A 24,669-nucleotide genomic window follows, 5' to 3' on the forward strand; every position below is an offset into this window, starting at 1 on the left:
TATACATGTATATATACATATATACATACATATATTTATATATATACATATATATACATATATACATATATACATATATATGTACATATATACATATGTTATATAAATATGTATATAATTCATATACATATACATATACATATACATATACATATACATATACACATACATATACATATACATACATACATGCATATATTAATATCTATATACATGTACATATATACATATATAAATAAATATATATACACATATAAGTATATATATGTATATATATTTATATATACATATTTATATGTATATATATATTTATATGTATATATATTTATGTGTATATATACATATATGTATATATATATATGCATATATATATTTATATGTATTTATACATATTTATATGTATATATATCTATATATGTATATATATATATTTATATATATATTATATATATTTATATATATATTCATATATATTTATGTATATATATTTATATATATTCATATATATTTATGTATATATATATGTATATATATATTCATATATATCTATGTATGTATGTATATATATATATATATACATATATATACATACATACATACATACATACATACTTACATACATACATACATGCAGGCATATATACATGCATGCAAACATACATATATATGAATTTATATTTATGAATGTGAGAGTATACATATGTATATGTATGTATGTATGTATGTATGTATGTGCATATATATAATTATATATATATATATACATATATTAATACATATATATATAATATCTATGTTTATATATAAATGCGTGTATATATGTATATATATACATATAAACATACATTCATATGCGTAAATATGCATTGATATATATGTATGTATATTTATATATATATTTATATATATATTTATATATATATTTGTATTTATATTTATATATATTTATATATATATTTGTATTTATATTTAAATATATTTATTTATATATATATAGATATATGTATATATAGATATATATATACATACACATACATACATATATACATATATATGCAACGCTTTGTTTTGGGGTGTTTTCCCGCTGCTAGAGGCCATGCTGAATGTCTCGGAGTGTTTTTCACCTACCCTATTCTTATGGTTTGCATGGTTGCGTATAATATGTAAAGGAATTCAAAAATCTTTCCATGTTCAGAGGAAATATTTTATTTAAAAAAAAAAATTACTTTTTTTTTCTAGTGTTATATGATTGAACTTTGCCCATATTATTCACTTCTGTGTGATAATACAAATGGGAAGTGGAAGCATTCTTTTGGTGAGGTATCAAAAATTATGTTTTATCCTTTTTGTTTTCTTCCAAAACGAAAAGGACAATATAAACAGTCACATATGTACATACGTGTGTGTATATGTACCTTGTGAGATGACGTGATGTAACATCATAGATAATTGAAAAGTTAAAAACAGTATTACTTAAGTAATTCTGTATTTTATATTTTTTTGACTTGAATCTTTTTATTCAACTAATTAGAAGCAGAAATTACCATGGTGTCATCAATAATATGTAGTTTTCTTTGACGTCCTTTTTTTTATCACATTTTATGACATTCAAATACTTAAACTATATTAACAGAGACTAAGAAATTATGAAAAATTATTATATGTAAGAACAATTTATCATTCTATTGATGACGTTTCAGGATTTCACCTAAAAAGGGGATATTTTCTGAGCATGTGATATGACGTCAACTGGCGTGAATGGGTTAAGGCTATTAGGCTTGTAGATCTGGGGCTTTGAAGCTAAGATAATGAAGACTAAGGCTAGTAAATGTAGTTACTCATAGGTAACGGCAGAGAAGTGATAAGAATGGAGGTGTCAAGGAAGAATATTTTGTTATTTTGTTCAATTTCACATGTAATTTTTTACCTTCAGATGTTTAATGTTCAGAATTTAAGAATTAGAGGAAAAGATTATTATTAAAGGGGTCATTAAAGAGTAGGAAGGTATCCTCCAGTCATCAACGATCAAAGAAAAAGGTTTAAAACCATCAGGACAGTTGTTCAATCACACTTGTTCATGATGACAAAGGAAGGTATTAGCATAACAAGAGCCAAGTGGTGATCCCAGTACTATGTCATCTACCTGCATGTAAAGTGAATCATTGAATGAAAACATGGAATGATAAGCAGCAATATCCAATAGTTTTCTGTAGGTAGTTTTGATCAGGTCAAAGGAGTTCAAGAGGGAAGTAGTAGTTCTGTTTATAATTAAAGGTGACATTTGTGAACAGTGGTTCTATATCAAAAATGGTTGTTAAAATGAGGTGTGGTTTAAGGGCACACATTTCTTTAATGAAGATAAGAGTTTTCAGTGGTGTACTCATTGGTTGTTGAGGGAGTGATTTTCTGAACTAATTATTTTGTAACATGATAGTTTGAAAAGAAGAGGATGGGGTGTAGAGGAATACTAGGTTTGTGTATTTTGGTAAGGCCATATAGAAAACTATCTTCGATAGAGATTTTTAAAGAACATATATATATATATGGATATATATATATATATATGTATATATATAGATATATATGGATATATATATGGATATATATATGGATATATATGGATATATATATATGTATATATGGATATATATATATGTATATATATATATATGGATATATATATATATGGATATATATATGGATATATATATATATATATATATGGATATATATATATATATATATATATATATATGGATATATATATGGATATATATATGGATATATATTTATATATATGGGTATATATGTATATATATGGGTATATATATGTATTTATAGATATATATAGGTATAGATGTATATATAGGTATATATATGTATATATATGGTATATATTTATATATAGGTATATATAATGTATATATATGTATATATATATGGTATATATATATATTGGTATATATATGTATATATGTATATGTAATGTATATATGCATATATGTATATATATGCATATATGTGTGTGTATATATGTATATATATGCATATATGTGTGTGTATATATGTATATATATGCATATATGTGTGTGTATATATGTATATATATGCATGTATATGTGTGTATATATGTATATATATGCATATATATGTGTATATATGTATATATATGTATATATGGATATATGGATATATCTGTGTATATGTTTATATGTATATATATGCATATATGTATATATATGTATATATATGTATATATGGATATATCTGTGTATATGTATATATGTGATTATATATGTTTATATGTATATATGTATATGTTTATTATATATATGTATTATATGTATCATATTTATATCATGTATCATATATATATATCATATATAAGATATATATGTATATATATCTATAATATATGATATAAATAATGCATATCCATATGTATGATATATATGCTAAATATTTAATATATATATTATTTATTATATAAACAATCTATATATAATACGTATACATTTATAATATATATAATAAATTTATATAAGATATATTTGTATGTATAAATGAATATATATACATATATTTGTATGTATATATATTTATGCATATATTTGTATGTATATATGTATATATACATGTATTTGTATGTATATATACATATATTTATATTGATAAATATGTATTTATATACATATTGACATATGTACATGTATATACATATAGATTTATAGTCTTTTTCTATACATGTATACACATACATATATGTATGTATATGTATATATTTATGTATGTATATGTATATATTTATATGTATATTTATATATATCGTATACATTTTATATATGTACATATATGTATATATATATGTATGTCACACAAATACATACTGGTGAGCAATTTATCTACAATTTGCACTCTACATTTTCTTTTGGAGAATACTTACTTTAGTTGTACTACCATTGTAGTTAAATGGGCCTATTTAACTTATAGCTGACTTTGTACTTTTCATTACTCGTCAAGTTTGCTCACCTTGAATGAATTCAATTGAAGTATGTCGAATGATTATAAGTTGATTATTGAGGTGGAAACGAATATTTATCGAAGTGTCATATTCCTCAAAGTTTTTATTGTTATAATATACTGACTTATAATCTCCCCGAGGGGAGTGGACCAATCCCGGAGGTACTGCAATACCGGGCCGATCCGCGGCAAAGGTGGAGCAAGCCCCTAGCACTTCGCCATATTCCAAAAATCAGTTTAATATCGTAGATCCCACATGGGGATCGTATCAGATATTAAGCTGATAAGAACAGATACTACACTTTGATCTTAGCCAAAAGGCCGAGAAGCGATACTGAAATATGGTTTAGAGTGTGGTTAAGAAAATAATCCTGAGGAATTATTGGCAACAGTATTTGTGTGTAGAAAGGCATAAGCGACGTTTGGCTTTTAGCTATATCTAGTTTATAGGATATACGAATTATCCAAGAAACTCTGAATTTCATTTCAATCGTAATATAATTTTCCTTAACGAAATTGATGTATGCCAATGTTTAAATCTATGAATTTAATGATAAACACGCAGTATATATTATGAGGTGAACGAACAAACAATCATAGAGCACGCACTTAAGTTTACCCAAATAAATCCTAACGTTTTCTTCCAATCAAAGTTATAAGTAAAACGAATATAACATGTGCATTTATTATTTTATTACAACAAATGTAGATTCTTATTTTCATATTAGCTCTTTCTTTCTACCTCTTCCTCTAGCCCTCACAACTTTTTCAGTCACGGCCAGTCACGTGTGAGTTGATGATTTTGAGTTTGAATATATTTAATAAAGCTTCTACGTTTTGAAGTCAAAAGAATATAGCATGCCTTAATGTAATTTAATTTAACATATTTAGGTTATTTTTATACATAGCTCTTTCATTCTACCCACACCTCTCCCATTAGCTTCCATCTCTATTTTTCTTTCATTCACATATTAGTGTTTTATATTTTCAATAATTTTGAGTATGAATTAATCTGAGCTTTTTATACATTTTTTTTTATCTTATATGTGAGATTGAAATATAATTACAATTGGCACATAGCAAGGAAGTGGTCATCAACCTTAAGGTTAATTGGATATTTGTATAAACTACTAAAATTCGTGTGGGGTTCTCAGTGTGAGTGAGCTTGGGTTGGCGCGTGGCGGAGGAAAGCATACTTACCTGGCACAGGAGATACCGTGATCACGAAGGCGGTTCTCCCAGGGCGAGGCTCACCATTGCACTCCGGTGGCGCTGACCCCTGCGATTAACCCAAATGTGGTTAACTCGAGTGCGAAATTTTTGGTAGCGGGGGACTGCGTTCGCGCTATCCCCCTTAAATTCATTTGGAGACTTACTAAGTTATTGCATAGACGCCTAAATTGATGTCAAAGCAAGTAGTCTGCTTGGATGACGAAATATATGATAGATATTTGATATATTGATAACATTTTCTAGTCTTTTAGTGATTTGATCATTATATTGGAATTACTTTCCACAAAGACAATTTACCATAAGTTTTGATAAACCAACCCACTAGAAGAATGTCGATTTATGTTTTTCATTGCGACCATTAAATTCTGTTAGAGTGCATAAAGTTACCAAACAGTAGAACCCAAATGTGGTTAACTCGAGTACGCAATTTTTGGTAGCGGGGGGACTGCGTTCGCGCCATCTCCTTATACAATATTGAATACTAATCCAGATACACCGAAATCGATACCGAAGCAAATTGTCAACTTGGATGGCGGAACAGCTCAATGTTTTAGGGAAATAATTATGGATTTCATTGCTACCATTAAATTATTCCATCGTAGTACACAAATTTACTAACCAGTATTTCGTTATTATCCCATATACAGTAGTAAAGTATCCATTGACGAAGTTGGTATCGAAAACCATTTGAAATATTTTCATTATTATCTGAGTAGCATAACATATACAGCATTTATGTAAAGTTACTTTTAAATTGAGTCTGCAGTTAATCAGGCCTGAAGATAAACCAAAATTGCTGAATTTGGCTAAAGCAATTAAGATTTGTAAATATTTGTCCTTTTGGATTGTTAAATTCCATCTTTTATTTTTTGGGGAGAATTTACCTCATTAATGTTACCCCCAAAGTTCTATTTCAGTTGATAAAGTTCGGTAGTTTATTTATAACATCGCAAATTAAAGATAAATTTCCAATACAAAATTGTTAAGGAAAGTATTGATTGACATTTGTTGGTTTCATTACTTATTGGATGATATTTTAGCAAGTTTGGTACACTGACATCAGTACTTTTATTTCAAACAATACCAGTATTGCATTAGTATACAGTTAATTGCCATGTACTATAAGGCTCAGATTAATGTAATAATTATATTACACTGAGTAGTTTTGTTTCATACATCAATAAGTATGATTGATTGACGAATGAAGTATATAAGTGCAATATTGAGAAATTCAAATATATCAACTTTCGATTTTCGCTGGAGCACAAGGTCATCCCCCTAATAAATGTTCAAGTTTTCTTCAGCTTGTTTTTCATTAAATTAGTATATATCGCTTTTAAATTATTTTTGCAACTTACAATTTAAGAGTAACGTTATCTTGAAATGCCGCTAATTCCCCCAAAATTGGGATTTTCTAGGTATAGAAATTGCTACATACTCTGAAAACAAGTCTGTGTTGTGTCTTTATATATATTAATATATATATGTAAATAGAGAAATAAGTATATGTATATTTATACATATATTACTTAACCTTTCGTGTATTTGAACCCACCGAAGTGGGCTATAGAAAAAATTGAGTAAGACTCATTGAGTTGTTCCCCTCCACGGAAATCTTTAGTAAAAGGCGAAAGATTTATGCGTTTTGAAGGGAAACCAGAGTTACACATACCATGTAACCAGAAGAGCAACAAAGGTATACTGAGGACATGTAGCTGAATATGTTTCAAGGTAAAAAAGACGTATCGTAAAAGTAATACTTTTGCATTTTGTCTAAAATTTATTGCTAGCGTAAAAGATGGTGTGGCGTATACATGATGAACGAGTTAATTAGTTTTGATTTATATGATAGGTGTATACATTGTTTGGATTAGCATTAATACCAACAAAATTGCCTCCGAAAAGTTCTCTTTGTAACTTATTAGTGGTTGTAAAGGTTTATGATTATTTGGATTCCCAGACTTCCAACAGTTCTTTGAAGTATCTGCCGTGAATTTTACTGCAATTATAAGCAGGTATGAATTCACTGGGGAATCTATACATGCACAAAAAGTATGGTACAGTTTAGTGGAAAAGAAGAAAATGTTATCATTTGGACTTAATCGAACTACTTTGCATGGTGCACTGATTGAATTGTCAGAAGTTTCTGATACTTTGTGAAACATATATAAAACATTAATACATTTTACTTTAAGTATTCATATTGACCAACGTTACAAACATTACGTTCCCCAAATAGTAAACCCCTTAATTCCTATACTTTAACCGCGTAGGAATACTTGGTTGATTTTTTTGGGAGAAGACTATTCATTCAGTATAATGGAACTTATTGTTTAGTATGATTTCGTATTAGAACTGATCTAGTAATGTGAATGAACAAATCAGAGAAATTAGTAAGGTGATTGGTAAGATTATATACTTGAAACATTTCAGTCTGAAAAATAAGCAATCAAAAGCTTTTTTTTTAAAGGTAATCTATTTTTGTTGTGTACTTTGAACGAATGGAAATAGATTGTGCACATGATTAAAAAAGAAATGTAAAACTTTTACATAAGAAAGGTTATTGAAGTCATCGCATAAACATCGACTAAAAGCTAACATAAGAACTAATGATAAGTCTGTCCATTAGAACGAAGTCATCAGTAAAATCTAGGCAGTGAGTGAAGTTTGATGTTCGAAGTATGATCATACTTCATAGGATCAATTCTATAGTGTGATTGCCGAGTCCCTCGTCAAGAAACTCGGATAAAATTCAACCACGATGAGGACTCTTAGTGTAATCCTCTGAGCGGGAAGCGGCTCTTAAGTTCTGCTTAAGAGTTTTGATGACCGTTCTGACTCGGTTTACCGATGATCAGAGGAGGATCACACAGGCTGAGTGGTAGAATTTCAATCCACTAGAATTGTTCTAGAACTTTTGAAAACTCCTGAAAAGGAGTAATTAATTTATATGTAGTACCCCTAACTGGAAACTGTTTCTGGAGCCCCCCTTCCCCCCGTTTAAGAAGGACTTGGCCTTCTAAAACGCCTTCGAGGGATTGCAATCACTCTGTACTGTTCTATAGCTGAAACACATGCATGTACACCTAACATAGCGATCCACACTGGTATATGTCTAAGGGGTTTATCAGGGGATATCTGCTGGAAGTTGTTCTTGACGTCACTGGTCGGCTGTTTACTTGACGGCAAGTGAAGCAGGCATGGAGAATTCTGTCTATGAGTGGTCGGCATGTCATGATCCAATAATGCCTACAAATGCAAACTAGCGTGTGCTCTCGGTCTGAGTGGCTTGCCAGGAAAACGTGCAGGTTTTGCACTGTTTGTGTTGTAAGTGGGTTATTTTTGGTTAGCAAAATGAGACGATAAAGGCGGCCTTTAAAAAGGGTCAAGTCGACAGCCTCCTACCCGAATTACACCATGGACGTCAAACTGCGGCTGGGATCTTTCTGTTTTTAAAGCAGCAATATTCTCAGCAAAGCATGACTTCTGAATGTACCAAATCACTGTATTCCTTCCCGCTTGGATATCAGTCATACCCATGCAGGACTTAACCAGGCCGGCCTTTTATAATCCACGAGGGAACATTGTGAGACAACCTCAAGGAATTGGTTCTCCTATATTCAGAATTCACACCTCACTGTTGTGGGAGGAATAATCTATGAATGATGTTTGGAATCGGCGATTGGCCTTTTATGATATACTGAGGAAATTGGCAATAGCGCAAAACATCTACCGCAGCTTTGCATCAGATTTCGTAGCCAAGGCAGCTGCACATCATTCTAGTGACGGTAAGGAGGTTGTCTTTAAAGCCCTTTTATGGGCTGGGAAGAGACTGCAGTGAATATCGCTTAGCATTATTCTGGAATTTTATGTGTCACTGTAAGCATAGAGCTTAGTAGAAACAGAAATAAAAGTTACTAGAAGTGTACAATATTTGGAAAAGCCAGACTTTTCCAAATTCATGGCACTAAGCACACATTACTCCCATATTGAAAAGAAGGGGGTAATCCCAGATACGCCATTTCTGATTGCCCAATTGCATTGACAAGTTGCTTATGCAAGGTCATGGAAAGAATTGTTAACAGTATATTATTACATTTTCTAAACCCCAGGAATTTACTTTTTGACAAGCAGTCCGGGTTCCGAACGGGACGTCAAACTCTCGATCAGCTAGTAAAACTGGAAAGTCATATCCACGAGGCATTTGCCAATAAGTAATTTTTCATTTCAGTATTTTTAGAAATAGAAAACGCCCACGACATGACATGGCGATATGGCCTACTCAGAAAACTTTATACTTTCGGATTACGTGGAAAATCGCCTTGTTTTATTCAAAATTTCATATCTGACACTTTCTATCAAATAATTTTTTAACAATAACTTTTTTCGGACATTTTTGTCCAGGCAAACGGGGTCCCATAAGTGTCTTCTCACCATTATTTTTATGTATGATATATGACATTTTCCCATCTCGGAATCTTGAATACTGTATGCCGATGATTATGCATTATGGCACTCCAGCAGTACACAGTGCCAATAAATCAATCAAACTGATATGGGTACCTGGACACTAGGGTATCCATAGCAATGAACAGGCTGGTAAATTAGCCGGATCAGCTGGTGATCTGGAGCCTAGCATAGTCCACACAGATCTCAGGTGTTTCGTTTTCTTTATAAAAGCAAAAATCCATCTGTGGCAAAGTGAGTGGACCAACCTCTAAGTCACTAAACACAAAGCAAATATAGAACCGTGGGACACAGCCCACAGAAGAAATAGAAGGGAGGAGGTGGTATTGGCCCGAATTAGGGTCAATACCACACAGGAGGTTATCAATATTTCCTAATAGCAGTGGAAAATACGCCCGCCAAAGACAAAACAGTAAAAAAACATATGTAAATAACATACAATACAATTTAACCAATCCAATATCAAACAATGAAAGAATCATCCACAAAGTAATCACCTTAATAAAGAATACAAAAGCTTTATGACCTCTAGATTGATGAGATAAAATATAACCATTGGCTTAACGTCCTTGGCATGGTTGATAGCCAATAAATCCAACAAAAAAAAGAAAGGTTCAGTACCGCTTCTCGGCCTTTAGGCTAAAATCAAAGTGTAGTATCTGTTCTTATTAGCTTAATATCTGATGCAATCCACATGTGGGGATATTAAACTGATTTTTGAAATATGGCAAAGTGCTAGGGACTTGCTCCGACTTTGCCGCGGATCGGCCCGGTATTGCAGTACCTCCAGGATTGGTCCACTCACCTCGGGAAGAATATAAACTATTATATTAAAATTACAGAAACTTTAAAGAATCTAAAACTTTATTAAATCTTCCAAAGTTTCCTTTAAATCATCATTCCACATATCGACTGATTTTTTCACGAGACAGAGAAACTTCATAAGTACAAGAGGATTAATTCAACTATAAAGACAAATATTCTCCAAACGAAAACGTGCAGAACATTAAAGATAATTTCCCTTTTCCCTACAGCAAATTGTGGATAATGTGTATCTGTTTCTGTATGTATTTCCTATTCAACCGTGCATATATATGAATATATATGTATAGATATAGATATTCATATATAAGTATTTAAATATAAATAAATATATGTAAATATGCATTATGTAAATATATATACATATATATAAATATAAGTACATACATATATATATATATATAAATATATGTACATATATATAAATATATATACATATATAAATATATATACATATAAATATATATATATATATAAATATATATACATATAAATATATATACATATAAATATATATATATAAATATATATACATATATAAATATATATACATATATAAATATATACATATATATAAATATATATACATATATATACATATATGTACATATATATACAAATATATACATATGTATAAATATATACATATATATAATATATATAATAAATATATAATATATAAATATATAATATATTACATATAAAAATATATATACATATATAAATATATATACATATATATACATATATATATGCATATATAAGTATATGTATACATAAATATATACATATATAAATATATATGCATATATAAATATATATACATATATATAAATATATACATATATACATATATAAATATATATACTTATAGAAATATATATACATATATAAATATATATACATATATAAATATATATACATATATACATATACATATAAATATATATACATATAAAAATATTTATACATGTATAAATGTTTATACATGTATAAATATATATACATGTATAGATAAATATATATATAAATAAATATATAAACATATATAAATAAATATATATACATAGATATAAATGTATATAAAAATATATACATGTATATAAAAATATATATACATTTATACAAATTTATACATATATATAAATATATATACATATATAGATTGATATACATATAAATAGATATACATATATATACATATATATGAGCATATACATACACATATATATGTATGTATATGTTCATATGTATATATAAGTATATATATATTTATATGTATATATATGTATTCATATATGTATAAATCTATATGCATGTGTTTATATATATCTATATATGTATTTATATGTAAATATAGGTATATATTTATGCATGAATATGGATTATATATTTATATTAATGAATCTATATATATAGATTCATTAATATAAATATATACATACATTCATATATATACATATATACATATACATATACATATATATATCGTCAGGCCAAAGCTACTGCATCATGTACGTCATGACAGCCGTCCGCAATGGGTTAAGATATATTTTTCTATTGATTTTGTTGAGAGGAAGGTCTGAAATGCTGGTATTACTATTTATCGTAGAGACAAAAATTCGGCATTTTTTTTTTTTTTTTTTTTTTTTTTTTGATTGTTCTTCGAGCCCTAGCTCTCGCTAGTTTGTAATTGCGAAAGTTCTCGTTTGTGATGTTATTTTGGAAAAACTGTAGGCCCTATTTCGTTTACAGAGCGCCCTGCGGCAATCTGGTCTCCACCATGGAACTATATGCTTAACACTATCTGTCAAAGTCGTAGGGATGATTCCCATTGCTGCATTTATAATAAAATTTCGAACATTGTTTACTTTATCATCAATGGTTTCTCCCAAAACTTCGAGCTTGACGCTCCTTGTGAAGGCGACCCAGTCTTTTTACGTCAAATTTAGGTGATGAAGGCGTTCTCGTATTGTCGCATGAACATTTAATACAAATAGGAAGGTGGTCGATTCCCAACGAGTCGTCATTGGTGTGCGACAAGCACTTGGCTGCTAGTGTTGAAGAGACCAGTAATAGGTCAATAAAGCTCAAATTACCGGTATTATCGTCCACTCACGTCGGATTACCATAGTTTAGATGGACCAGATCAGAGTCATTGATCAACTTAACTACTTGTTCACCTTTACCATCCATCCATAGAGAACCCCATAAAATATGGTGAGCGTTAAAATCACCTAAAATTAATTTGCTATTGGGCAGACTATCCCGAAGAGCAAAAGCCAGATACGTGTTATTGAATTTTACTTTGCATGCGACATATTCCAAAGTAGAATTAATCGTCACTTCAGTGAAAGGGAGGTTCTGGTGGATGTACATGTCGATCCCGCCTCCACCCCTCCCCTCTCGGTCTTTTCTACACAAATTATAGTTCCTCAGCAATACGACCTCGTCAGAGACTTGACCGTTTAAATAGCTTTCTTGCAGAACTATAATGTCGGGAGCATAGGACGAGGCAAATAATCTAAGGGAGTTTATTTTTTATCTAAGACTTCCATAGTTCCATTAGATAATGGTAAACGCGTGGATTACGTTTTATGTTGTTTGGAAGTGCCTTGTCCACCGTTTTTTTTTTTGTTTTTTGTTTTCATGCATCGAATGTTTACACACCTTGCGTTCTCTGGAGGGATATCAATGTCTGGTCATCTGGGTCGGCCATTAGTCGGGGTTCTTTCAGTGAACATATTGTCTTAGATAAGTAAGGAGTCGCCCTTCCTCCTTGGGAAGGAGGAAGGGTAGCCGGAGGATCAATCATACTGGGGTGTTGTCCTTAGGGGACTACCTGTCCCTTAAGGGGAAAAATAGAGTTGCGCCCAAAGGACGCCCCAGACTACTGGGCCTCCCTACCCAGGGGGTCACAGCCCGTAAGGGCTATCCCGGGGTAGAAGAATGCTCCGGGTCTGGGGTGGTTTGCCGACTACTACTGTAGCCACGTGTCACTTACAAAATCAAAGCACTGAAGGTGCAGGCAAAGCATTAAAAGTCACGTTAAATAGCAAGGGAGCACCAAGGTCCAGCGAGAGTAGAGGCCCCATATCCCGGGATAATTCCAGTGGCGCAAGACTTTTGACTTGCTGCTGTGTTTTTAGAGGTGTGAGCTCTTACATATCTCAAACACGAGTGTTGCTGGGTGTAATGATACTGAACCAGTACTTAAAGTGTGCCAGATAAAATCTATCTAAGGAATTATGAATGAAGGCACTTATATATAAACGGCGTTTTGCTATCAGTTTTGATAGTCTATTTTATAGGTTTAACAAAAATCAATCTGATTTGTAATTGAAATTTATTCCACATAATTTTATGTTTAAATGTCCAAATATATCAACACACTCTGTGTATGTTCTCATGTAAACTAATAAACAGTCACAAAGCACTTATTTCGACTTGGCTTCGATACGTAGATGACGTCCTGGTCCCTAGAATTACGTAGAATTACGTAATTAATTAGAATTACGTAGATGACGTCCCTAGAAGATCGTGCTTACATCAAACGCTTACGCAACTGAATGCCATGCACGACAAGATCCAGTTTACCATAGAGGAATAGGAATGTCAAAAGCTACCTTTTCTCGATACTGTGATCCATCGGGGCGATAACAACCTACGTTTTTCAGTATACAGAAAGCCAACGAATAAAGATAATTTCATAAACTATTACAATAAAACTAAATCAGGAGCCGTTATAGGATTCTTCCTCAGGGCTTTGAGGATATGCAGCCCTGAATTCCTAGACGATGAAATGAAGTACATCATTGAGGCATTATGAAACAAATACCCTAGGGGACTTCTTCTGAAACTCTGAAAGAAGGCGCAGTTCATTATAACGAGGTCAAAAACTGAACCCTCTTCCCCTCCAAAGTTCCTAGTGCTACCTCAATGCAACATCTCCGAGGCGGTAAATAGACATTTCGAAAGCTCCATCAATATCGCCAACACTTCTGGTGCAAAAATAGGTGACCTAATACGCGACAGAAAGCCGTCCCCAGAGAATCCTGACAGCGCCTTTTACTGCATACCATGCAGCGGATGCGATAAAGCATATGGCGAAACAGGATTCAGCACCAGGATCAGTGAACATATATCCGACTTCCGACACCCCAGAACATCCAACGCCATGAAGCGGCACATCTACCGGACTGGAAACGTGCCAAAGTGATCCATGAAGGATTAAATCAATTAAAGAGAAAAATGATGGAAGCTGCATACATCACCACGGAGAAGAACATGAACACAGTGTCAGGTCGCTTCAAATTATTGAAGGTCGCGGCAACGTCTATCATGCGGACAACGAGTGAGAGGTCACAGGAATCAGCTGGATCGTCAGTTCTTGACTAATATATATATATATATATATATATATATATATATATATATATATATATGTTCATGTTTAATTGATGTAGCATGTACTTCTGAAGACAGGGTAACCCGAAACGCGTAGATTATATCTCTTATGTTGTGAAAATATTCAGTCTCATTTATACCACTTTTATCCATTTGTCATAATGAACTCAGTTCTTAAAGCACTTACTTTAGTCTACCCAAATAAAGCTTTTACGTTTTCTACAAATTAAAGTTAAGAGGTTAAACGAATAACACGTACTTTTATACTTCATTTCAACAAATTTAGATTCTAATTTCCATTTTAGTCCTTTCATTTTACCCGTCTTCTCTTTTAGCTTCCACAGCACTTCCAGGCATGGCCAAGCACGTGTAGTGAGTATGTATTTTATCTGTTGAATATTGTTGATTAACTTGAAAAAAATTCATCTGACCTTTTTGATCTTAAATCTAATATTAAAATATGATTATAAATGGAGTTCATCAATAATGTCGCCGCCAAACTTAAAGTTAACTGGATATTTGTATAAAAATATTAGAATTCGCATGGGGTTCTCAGCGTGAATGAGCGTGGGTTGGCGCGTGGCGGAGGAAAGCATACTTACCTGGCACAGGAGATACCGTGATCACGAAGGCGGTTCTCCCAGGGCGAGGCTCACCATTGCACTCCGGTGGCGCTGACCCCTGCGATTAACCCAAATGTGGTTAACTCGAGTGCGCAATTTTTGGTAGCGGGGGACTGCGTTCGCGCTATCCCCCTTAAATTCATTTGGAGACTTACTAAGTTATTGCATAGACGCCTAAATTGATGTCAAAGCAAGTAGTCTGCTTGGATGGTAAATTATGTGACGATAGATGATACATGATATATTTATGAAAATTTCTGGTCGTCTAGTGATTTGATTATATTCGAATTTCTTTCCACAAAGAGAATTTACCAGGTTTTGATAAACCAACCTATTAGAAGAATGGCGCTTTTTTGGTTGTCATTGCGTATGTTTTAAATTAAGTATATAAATGCAATATTTCAAAATGTTTATATACCAACTCGATTTTTGTATTTAGCAATAGCTCATTCCACATTAGGAATGAGTTTTTTTTTCTATTTTCCCATTAAACAAGTGTCTCGCTTAAAATGTGTTCTTTGCAATGTTCGAAATATGCTCAATTTTCAATTTGAAATTAAGGTTTAATAATGTCAAAGATTTACATTTGGGATTTTCTAAACGTTAAAAAATCGTCATATACCATATAATGTAAATATCTTAACATATCCGGTATATATGTTGAATAAGATTACGTATTTTTGAACCCACCGAAGTGGGCTATAGAAAAAATTGAGTAAGACTCATTGAGTTGTTCCCCTCCACGGAAATCTTTAGTAAAAGGCGAAAGATTTATGCGTTTTGAAGGGAAACCAGAGTTACACATACCATGTAACCAGAAAACACACAAAGGTATACTGAGGACATGTAGCTGAATATGTTTCAAGGTAAAAAAGACGTATCGTAAAAGTAATGCTTTTGTCATTTTATCTAATTAGGATTCACAAGCGTAAAAGGTGGTGTGGCGTGTTAATTAGTTTTGATTTAAATGATAGTTGTATACATTGTTTGGTTTAACATTAACACCAACAAAATTGCCTCCGAAAAGTTCTCTTTGTAACTTATTAGTGGTTGTAAAGGTTTATGATTATTTGGATTCCCAAACAGACTTCCAACAGTTCTTTGAAGTATCTGCCGTGAATTTTACTGCAATTATAAGCAGGTATGAATTCACTGGGGAATCTATACATGCACAAAAAGTATGGTACAGCTTAGTGGACAAGAAGAAAATATCATTTGGACTTAATCGAACTACTTTGCATGGTGCACTGATTGAATTGTCAGAAGTTTCTGATACTTTGTGAAACATACATAAATATTAATACATTTTACTTTAAGTATTCATATTGACCAACGTTACATACATTTCGTTCCCCAAATAGTAAACCCCTTAATTCCTATACTTTAACTGCGGAGGAATACTTGGTTGATTTTTTTTAGAAGTCCATTCAGAGTAATGGAACTCATTGTTTAGTATGATTTCGTATTAGAACTGATCTAGTAATGTGAATGAACAAATCAGAGAAATTAGTAAGGTTGTGATTGGTAAGATTATATACTTGAAACATTTCAGTCTATGAAAAATAAGCAATCAAAAGCTTTTTTTTTTTTTTAAAGGTAATCTATTTTTATGTAGTTCTTTGAACGAATGGAAGTAGATTGTGCACATGATTAAAAAAGAAATGTAAAACTTTTACATAAGAAAGGTTACTGAAGTTATCGCATAAACATCGACTAAAAGCTAACATAAGAACTAATGATAAGTCTGTCCATTAGAACGAAGTCATCAGTAAAATCTAGGCAGTGAGTGAAGCTCAGTGTTTGAAGTATGATCATACTTCATAGGATCAATTCTATAGTGTGATTGCCGAGTCCCTCGTCAAGAAACTCGGATAAAATTCAACCACGATGAGGACTCTTAGTGTAATCCTCTGAGCGGGAAGCGGCTCTTAAGTTCTGCTTAAGAGTTTTGATGACCGTTCTGACTCGGTTTACCGATGATCAGAGGAGGATCACACAGGCTGAGTGGTAGAATTTCAATCCACTAGAATTGTTCTAGAACTTTTGAAAACTCCTGAAAAGGAGTAATTAATTTATATGTAGTACCCCTAACTGGAAACTGTTTCTGGAGCACCCCTTCCCCCCGTTTAAGAAGGACTTGGCCTTCTAAAACGCCTTCGAGGGATTGCAATCACTCTGTACTGTTCTATAGCTGAAACACATGCATGTACACCTAACATAGCGATCCACACTGGTATATGTCTAAGGGGTTTATCAGGGGATATCTGCTGGAAGTTGTTCTTGACGTCACTGGTCGGCTGTTTACTTGACGGCAAGTGAAGCAGGCATGGAGAATTCTGTCTATGAGTGGTCGGCATGCCATGATCCAATAATGCCTACAAATGCAAACTAGCGTGTGCTCTCGGTCTGAGTGGCTTGCCAGGAAAACGTGCAGGTTTTGTACTGTTTTTGTAAGTGGGTTATTTTTGGTTAGCAAAATGAGACGATAAAGGCGGCCTTTAAAAAGGGTCAAGTCGACAGCCTCCTACCCGAATTACACCATGGACGTCAAACTGCGGCTGGGATCTTTCTGTTTTTAAAGCGGCAATATTCTCAGCAAAGCATGACTTCTGAATGTACCAAATCACTTCCCGCTTGGATATCAGTCATACCCATGCAGACTTAGCCAGATCGACCTTTTATAATCCATGAGGGAAATCTCCGAAGCCATGCTACAGCCTACAGCAAAGAATAGCAGGAATAATAGCGTCAGTGGCAGATGGCACTTGAGTCTCGAGAGTTAGGCTTTTAACTTTTTCATTTCTGGGTCGTCGTCTAGTGTGTCTATAAGTCTTGGACGAAGAGGCCAAACATTGTGATGTTTGGAACCGGCGATTGGCCTTCATGATACTCTGAAGAACGATTATGCAGTCTGTTCAGAAGAAATTGGCATTGGCTTAAGACATCTACCGTAGATTTGCATAATTTCGTAGCCAAGGCAGCTGCACATAATTCTAGTGACGGTAAGGAGGTTGTCTTTAAAGCCCTTTTATGGGCTGGGAAGAGACTGCAGTGAATATCGCTTAGCATTATTCTGGAATTTTATGTGTCACTGTAAGCATAGGGCTTAGTAGAAACATAGAAATAAAATATCTACATGCTCAAAATGCTTTCAAAATGTAGAGGGTCAGCACACCTTTTAACTCTGAGATCCAGAGTTTCCGGCTGGCATCATTCTCTCAATTTAGCCTTTCATTCTATCCCTCCTTCGTGATGCATGTCTTCTTGGAAGATCATTTTTGCCCTTACAGTAAAGGATGTGAGTAACCCCAGTAAGTCACAGATGGAGCTCATGACACTCAGAATACGCCTGTTAGGAATTATTTGGCACATATACCCTGACAAGGTAATCCTCTTGATGTATAAAGTTCCTCTTGGGCTTATTAGAAATAGTGGCTCTTTCTCTGTGTCGATTGGAGAGCAAATGATGTACATACAGTACCCCTCATTGCCCCAAATAAATGTAGTCGTTCGGAAGGGCACAGCAAACTGAGTTAGATCGCCATCATCGCCTAAACGTCGGCTGTCAAGTCTGGTCCTTGCATATTGCATTTATTAAGTTCCTTGAACAAAGACAAATCATTTTTTTCCAGGTTTGCTGGGGTTTAAAACTAGAGAATGTGGAAGATTCAGGAGGATTAATTTCTTGCGCTTCACCAACATAAGTCTAAAAGTTTAATGTAGACTGTGATTGATCCAATGAGTTATTTATAGTCTAGTCACAATGGTTCCCCATCCATACGTCACCTAACCTTATGAGAGGTGAGAGCTGAAGGTGCATCATCTTCCAAGAGAAGTTCCACTTAACGGTTAGCAGCATGACTATGGGATTTAGTGGTTCTATTTTTAGATGGCCCTTCGTCCCTCTGGCTGGATTTGCTACGGTTTACAATTAATCTGGCAAACTGTTATGATTATGTGATCGTATACGTGTATATACTGTATACAATATATACACATGCTGCTACAGGTTCTTGCATGCAAATCACATTATTTTTTATGAACATATTTGAAGTCGACGAATCTAGTCTATTACTGCGCCTATTCCATAATAAGAATTTTTGTCTGCATATCTTTAAGTTAACAATAAATAAAGATAACATGCTCAAGTATCGGTGGTTTGTCTAAACTCTTTTCCACTTCGTAGCACGGCCACTTCGGGTGATATGATGGATGCATTTGATTTTTATAGTTCGTTTCCTCGTCTTTTCTGTCGTTTACCATTTGTTCACATACCCTTGTCACCTCACCTGTTAGGTAAGCATCCTGATGCTTTAACGTCGGGACGACCTAAGTAAGGCAGGTAATTCCATATTCATGGGAGAATCTACGACGTCGCCACAAGCAATGCAATCGCAACCTGGACTGCAGATATCTTTCCGGATGAAGTGAGGACGGCTCACCCATGAGTGGCATGATGGATGCCATTTTTTTCGGGGGGGGGGGGGGCGCTTGTAAGCAGCAACACCATATTTATTGTCAGCTGTTCAATCATTACGCAGTTCAGAAACTTCGCTGGTCAACGGCGGGAACTCACGGCTTTATTGTTTTACTGACTTCGAGATTCCTAAGTTTTTGTCAAGCTAGTCTGTCTAATTTGTGTCGAACGTACAATTGCCTTGTTATTGACTCATGTTTTTTGTTGTTTATAATCACGGATAAGCCAGATTTGCGGAGAGATGCTTCGCCGGGCTTATATGTACTAAGGCGAGTGCTGACTAAGTGCATATAAGGCTGGAGGTCAGAGCTGCTCGCTCTATCTATCTATAAACATATGTATCTATATATGTATATACATATGTATAAAATACGTATAAACTCATGTGTATATATATTATTTATGTATATGCATGTGTATGTATGTATATTTATGTATATATAGGTATAAATTTATTTATATATTTATACATCCATGTATATAGATGTATATATACATATATTTAATATATATATATGCATATATATAATGTATGTATATGTATATATATGTATAAATACAATGTATATATATATAATGTATATATATGTATATATAATGTATATATATATATATATATATTAGGAATATACATACACATTATATATATATATGTATGAATATACATATACATTATATATATAGATATAAGTTATATACATATATACATTTATATGTATATGTATATGCATGCATATTTACATATATATTTATATACATTTAAATATTTATATATGTATATATATATATATTCATGTATATGCACGTATGAATAGGAAATACACACACAAACAGATACACATGATCCACACTTTGGGAATTTGTCTTTAATATGTTTTGCATATTTTCGTTTGGAGAATATGTGTCTTTATAGTTGACTTTATCTTCTTGTACTTATGAAGTTTCTTTGCCTCTTGAAAAAAATATGTTGATATATATCTGGAATGAAGATTTAAAAGAATCTGTGGAAGATTTAGTAAAGTTTTAGATTCCTTAAGGTTTCTGTAATTGTAATATACGTTTATATTCTCCCCGAGGGGAGTGGACCAATCCCGGAGGTACTGCAATACCGGGCCGATCCGCGGCAAAGGTGGAGCAAGCCCCTAGCACTTCGCCATATTCCAAAAATCAGTTTAATATCGTAGATCCCACATGGGGATCGTATCAGATATTAAGCTGATAAGAACAGATACTACACTTTGATCTTAGCCAAAAGGCCGAGAAGCGATACTGAAATAAGGTTTAAAGTGTGGCTAAGAAAATGTTCCTGAGGAATTATTGGTGACGGAGTTAATGTATAGAAAGGCATAAATGACGTTTGGCTATCAGTCTTGATAGTCTATTTTCTAGGTTTGAAATATTTCCAACAAACTCTAAATTTACAGTTTTCATTTGAATCGTAATTGAAATTTACTTAACAGAATTATATGTTCAAATGTGCAAATATACTAATACACTATATATGTTGTTTAGTAAAGTAATAAAACGACCATAGAGAAATTACTTTAGTCCCCCCCCCCAAAGAAAAAAAAGAAGCTTGTACGCTTTCTTCAAATTAAAGTTAAGAGGTTAAACGAATAACACATACTTTTATTACTTAATTTCAACAAATTTAGATTCTAATTTCCATTTTAGTTCTTTCATTTTACCCGTCTTCTCTTTTAGCTTCCACAGCACTTCCAGGCATGGCCAAGCACGTGTAGTGAGTATGTATTTTATCTGTTGAGTATTGTTGATTAACTTGAAAAAAAATCATCTGACCTTTTTGTTCTTAAATCTAATATTAAAATATGATTATAAATGGAGTTCATCAATAATGTCGCCGCCAAACTTAAAGTTAACTGGATATTTGTATAAAAATATTAGAATTCGCATGGGGTTCTCAGCGTGAATGAGCGTGGGTTGGCGCGTGGCGGAGGAAAGCATACTTACCTGGCACAGGAGATACCGTGATCACGAAGGCGGTTCTCCCAGGGCGAGGCTCACCATTGCACTCCGGTGGCGCTGACCCCTGCGATTAACCCAAATGTGGTTAACTCGAGTGCGCAATTTTTGGTAGCGGGGGACTGCGTTCGCGCTATCCCCCTTAAATTCAATTGGAGATTTACAAAATGATTGCAACGACACTCAAAAGGATATCGAAGCAAGTAGTCTGCTTGGATGACGAAACATGTGAGAGATGAAAATATGATTTATTGATGAAATTTTCTGGTCTTCTAGTAATATGATAATTATATTGGAATTTCTTTCCACAAAGATAATTTACCAGGTTTTGATAAACCAACCCATTAGAAGAATGGCGCTTTATGGTTTTCATTGCGTCTAAATTCTATCAGTGCATAAATTTACTAAATAGTAGAGAGTCATCTAATATTCAGCAGTCAAATATGCATTGCTGATATTGATATTGGCAACTATTAGAAGCGTGCTAAGTATTGATAGCCATTTGTTGGGTTCATTATCATTATTGAATAGTTTAGGAAGTTCTGCCACTGACATTAGTAAATGTAATTTTAAAGGTAAATATAATTATACAAAACTGTAAGAATCTTAGTGTTTTTTTTATCCATCAAAAGTATAGTTATAGTTGATGAAGTATATAAGTGCAATTTTTCAAAATGTGAATATATCAACACGATTTTTGCATTTAGCAATAGCTCATCCCACATAAGGAATGAGTTTTTTTTTTCTATTTTTCCCATTAAACAAATATGTTCCACTTCAAATGTGTTCTTTGAAACATTAGAAATATGCTAAATTTTTAGCTTGAAATTGTAATTTTATAATTACTATATACCTATTACTATATACCATTAAATGGAAGACAGTCTTCTTTATGCCAACATATACGGTATATATTTTGATTAATATATTTTAAAATAATAATGAGAGACTCATTGAATTGTTCCCCTCCACGGAAATCTTTAGTAAAAGGCGAAAGATTTATGGTTTTTGAAGGGAAACTAGAGTGTTTTACTGGTTGACCAGAAGATCAACAAAAGCTTTATGAAGAAATGTAGATGAGTACGTTCAAATGCAAGAAAGACTTATCTTAAAAGTAATACTTTTGTTATTTTATCTAATTCGGATTAACAAACTTGAAATATAATGTACTCTTAACCCATTCATGCCGGGGCCATTCCGGCTTTGCACGGTCGCTATACCGAGGTTTTCGAACGCATCATCCGAACGCGAACGCTTTCGGATTTCGCGCGCCGGCCGCCCCCTGGGGCTGCGCTCGCCGCCCCGCCCGCCCTTGGCCCCCAGATAGAGCGGCGGGCGCGGCGTCTGCAAAAAAACACGAAACACGTCACACGTCGTGCCGGCGTGAGTGGGTTAATGCTTGAGGTACTTTATATTTATATGGTAGTTGCAAACATAATTTGGTTTAGCATTTACACTTCAACAAAATAGCATCCGAAGTGTTTTTCTTTTTATATGAGACTAAGGTAAGGGTTTAAAGACTGATAATTATTTGATTCCTAAGCAGTCTTTCAAGTTTCTTGAATTAACCGCCGTGAATTTCAATATGAATATATACATTTATAGGGAAATATAAATCCACAGAATGTATGGTACAATTTAGTGGAAAAGAAGGAAATGCTTATACATTTCGACTTTCAGGGATATAGAATCACTGTTATTGGAAGATTACCTCTAATGATGTGTAATTTTAAACGCCTAAATAACATGATAAGGATAATTTTAATCGCACTACTTGACATGGCACATTGATTAGTTCGTCAGAAGTTTCTGATACTTTGTGAAACATGTTTTGGAAACATTAATGTATTTTAATTTTAGTATCCATTATGGCCCTGTAGTCACATAATTTACTTTTGCTTTATATTGTACCGCTAAAATACACTGCTTGTTTTTTTGGGGAAAAAATATAATTCACTCAGAATAGTAGATATTCTCGTTTTGATGTGACATGGTTACAAAAAGGAGAGAGAGATAGAGAGAGTTAGATAGATAGAGAGAGATAGAGAAAGAAAGAAAGAAAGAGAAAGAAATATATAAATAAATAACGTACATACACACAACTAAATGTATGACTGATGAAAATACATTTCAGACTAAGAAAAACAGGCAATTATTGATTTTCTTTTGAATGCTAAGTCTAATAATGTGTTGTGTAATAATTTTAACAAATCGAACGTAAATTGCGCAAATGATTAAAAATAAGATGCATTTTTTTTCTAAAGAAAACTAACATAAAAGCAAGTGACAAATCAGTCCTATAGAACAAAGTCATCAGTAAAATCTAGGCAGTGAGTGAAGTTTGATGTTCGAAGTATGATCATACTTCATAGGATCAATTCTATAGTGTGATTGCCGAGTCCCTCGTCAAGAAACTCGGATAAAATTCAACCACGATGAGGACTCTTAGTGTAATCCTCTGAGCGGGAAGCGGCTCTTAAGTTCTGCTTAAGAGTTTTGATGACCGTTCTGACTCGGTTTACCGATGATCAGAGGAGGATCACACAGGCTGAGTGGTAGAATTTCAATCCACTAGAATTGTTCTAGAACTTTTGAAAACTCCTGAAAAGGAGAAATAAATGTATGTATATAACAAAA

The 24,669-nt window shown here is 32.9% G+C and overlaps 12 non-coding genes across 12 annotated transcripts; 7 read left to right on the forward strand and 5 right to left on the reverse strand.

The window, feature by feature from the left end:
• Positions 1–4,160: 4,160 nt before the first annotated feature.
• Positions 4,161–4,353, reverse strand: LOC122255405 (U2 spliceosomal RNA). Its single transcript, XR_006223433.1, has one exon. It is a non-coding gene; the product is annotated as a U2 spliceosomal RNA (small nuclear RNA).
• Positions 4,354–5,212: 859 nt separating this feature from the next.
• LOC122255423 (U1 spliceosomal RNA) lies at positions 5,213–5,375 on the forward strand. Its single transcript, XR_006223451.1, has one exon. It is a non-coding gene; the product is annotated as a U1 spliceosomal RNA (small nuclear RNA).
• A 1,425-nt stretch (positions 5,376–6,800) lies between these two features.
• On the reverse strand, positions 6,801–6,918 carry LOC122255421 (U5 spliceosomal RNA). Its single transcript, XR_006223449.1, has one exon. It is a non-coding gene; the product is annotated as a U5 spliceosomal RNA (small nuclear RNA).
• Positions 6,919–7,934: 1,016 nt separating this feature from the next.
• LOC122255416 (small nucleolar RNA U3) lies at positions 7,935–8,136 on the forward strand. The gene has a single exon (XR_006223444.1). It is a non-coding gene; the product is annotated as a small nucleolar RNA U3 (small nucleolar RNA).
• Positions 8,137–10,339: 2,203 nt separating this feature from the next.
• On the forward strand, positions 10,340–10,526 carry LOC122255411 (U2 spliceosomal RNA). The gene has a single exon (XR_006223439.2). It is a non-coding gene; the product is annotated as a U2 spliceosomal RNA (small nuclear RNA).
• A 5,017-nt stretch (positions 10,527–15,543) lies between these two features.
• Positions 15,544–15,706, forward strand: LOC122255401 (U1 spliceosomal RNA). Its single transcript, XR_006223429.1, has one exon. It is a non-coding gene; the product is annotated as a U1 spliceosomal RNA (small nuclear RNA).
• A 548-nt stretch (positions 15,707–16,254) lies between these two features.
• On the reverse strand, positions 16,255–16,372 carry LOC122255424 (U5 spliceosomal RNA). The gene has a single exon (XR_006223452.2). It is a non-coding gene; the product is annotated as a U5 spliceosomal RNA (small nuclear RNA).
• Positions 16,373–17,379: 1,007 nt separating this feature from the next.
• LOC122255417 (small nucleolar RNA U3) lies at positions 17,380–17,581 on the forward strand. The gene has a single exon (XR_006223445.1). It is a non-coding gene; the product is annotated as a small nucleolar RNA U3 (small nucleolar RNA).
• Positions 17,582–21,124: 3,543 nt separating this feature from the next.
• LOC122255406 (U2 spliceosomal RNA) lies at positions 21,125–21,317 on the reverse strand. The gene has a single exon (XR_006223434.1). It is a non-coding gene; the product is annotated as a U2 spliceosomal RNA (small nuclear RNA).
• A 695-nt stretch (positions 21,318–22,012) lies between these two features.
• On the forward strand, positions 22,013–22,175 carry LOC122255412 (U1 spliceosomal RNA). The gene has a single exon (XR_006223440.1). It is a non-coding gene; the product is annotated as a U1 spliceosomal RNA (small nuclear RNA).
• Positions 22,176–22,940: 765 nt separating this feature from the next.
• Positions 22,941–23,060, reverse strand: LOC122255427 (U5 spliceosomal RNA). Its single transcript, XR_006223455.2, has one exon. It is a non-coding gene; the product is annotated as a U5 spliceosomal RNA (small nuclear RNA).
• Positions 23,061–24,387: 1,327 nt separating this feature from the next.
• LOC122255415 (small nucleolar RNA U3) lies at positions 24,388–24,589 on the forward strand. The gene has a single exon (XR_006223443.2). It is a non-coding gene; the product is annotated as a small nucleolar RNA U3 (small nucleolar RNA).
• Positions 24,590–24,669: the final 80 nt, after the last annotated feature.

This window comes from Penaeus japonicus, unplaced genomic scaffold (genome assembly GCF_977035675.1).
Source record: "Penaeus japonicus unplaced genomic scaffold, GWHDUDI00000001_assembly GWHDUDI00000024, whole genome shotgun sequence".
In the NCBI taxonomy this organism is placed as follows: domain Eukaryota; kingdom Metazoa; phylum Arthropoda; class Malacostraca; order Decapoda; family Penaeidae; genus Penaeus; species Penaeus japonicus.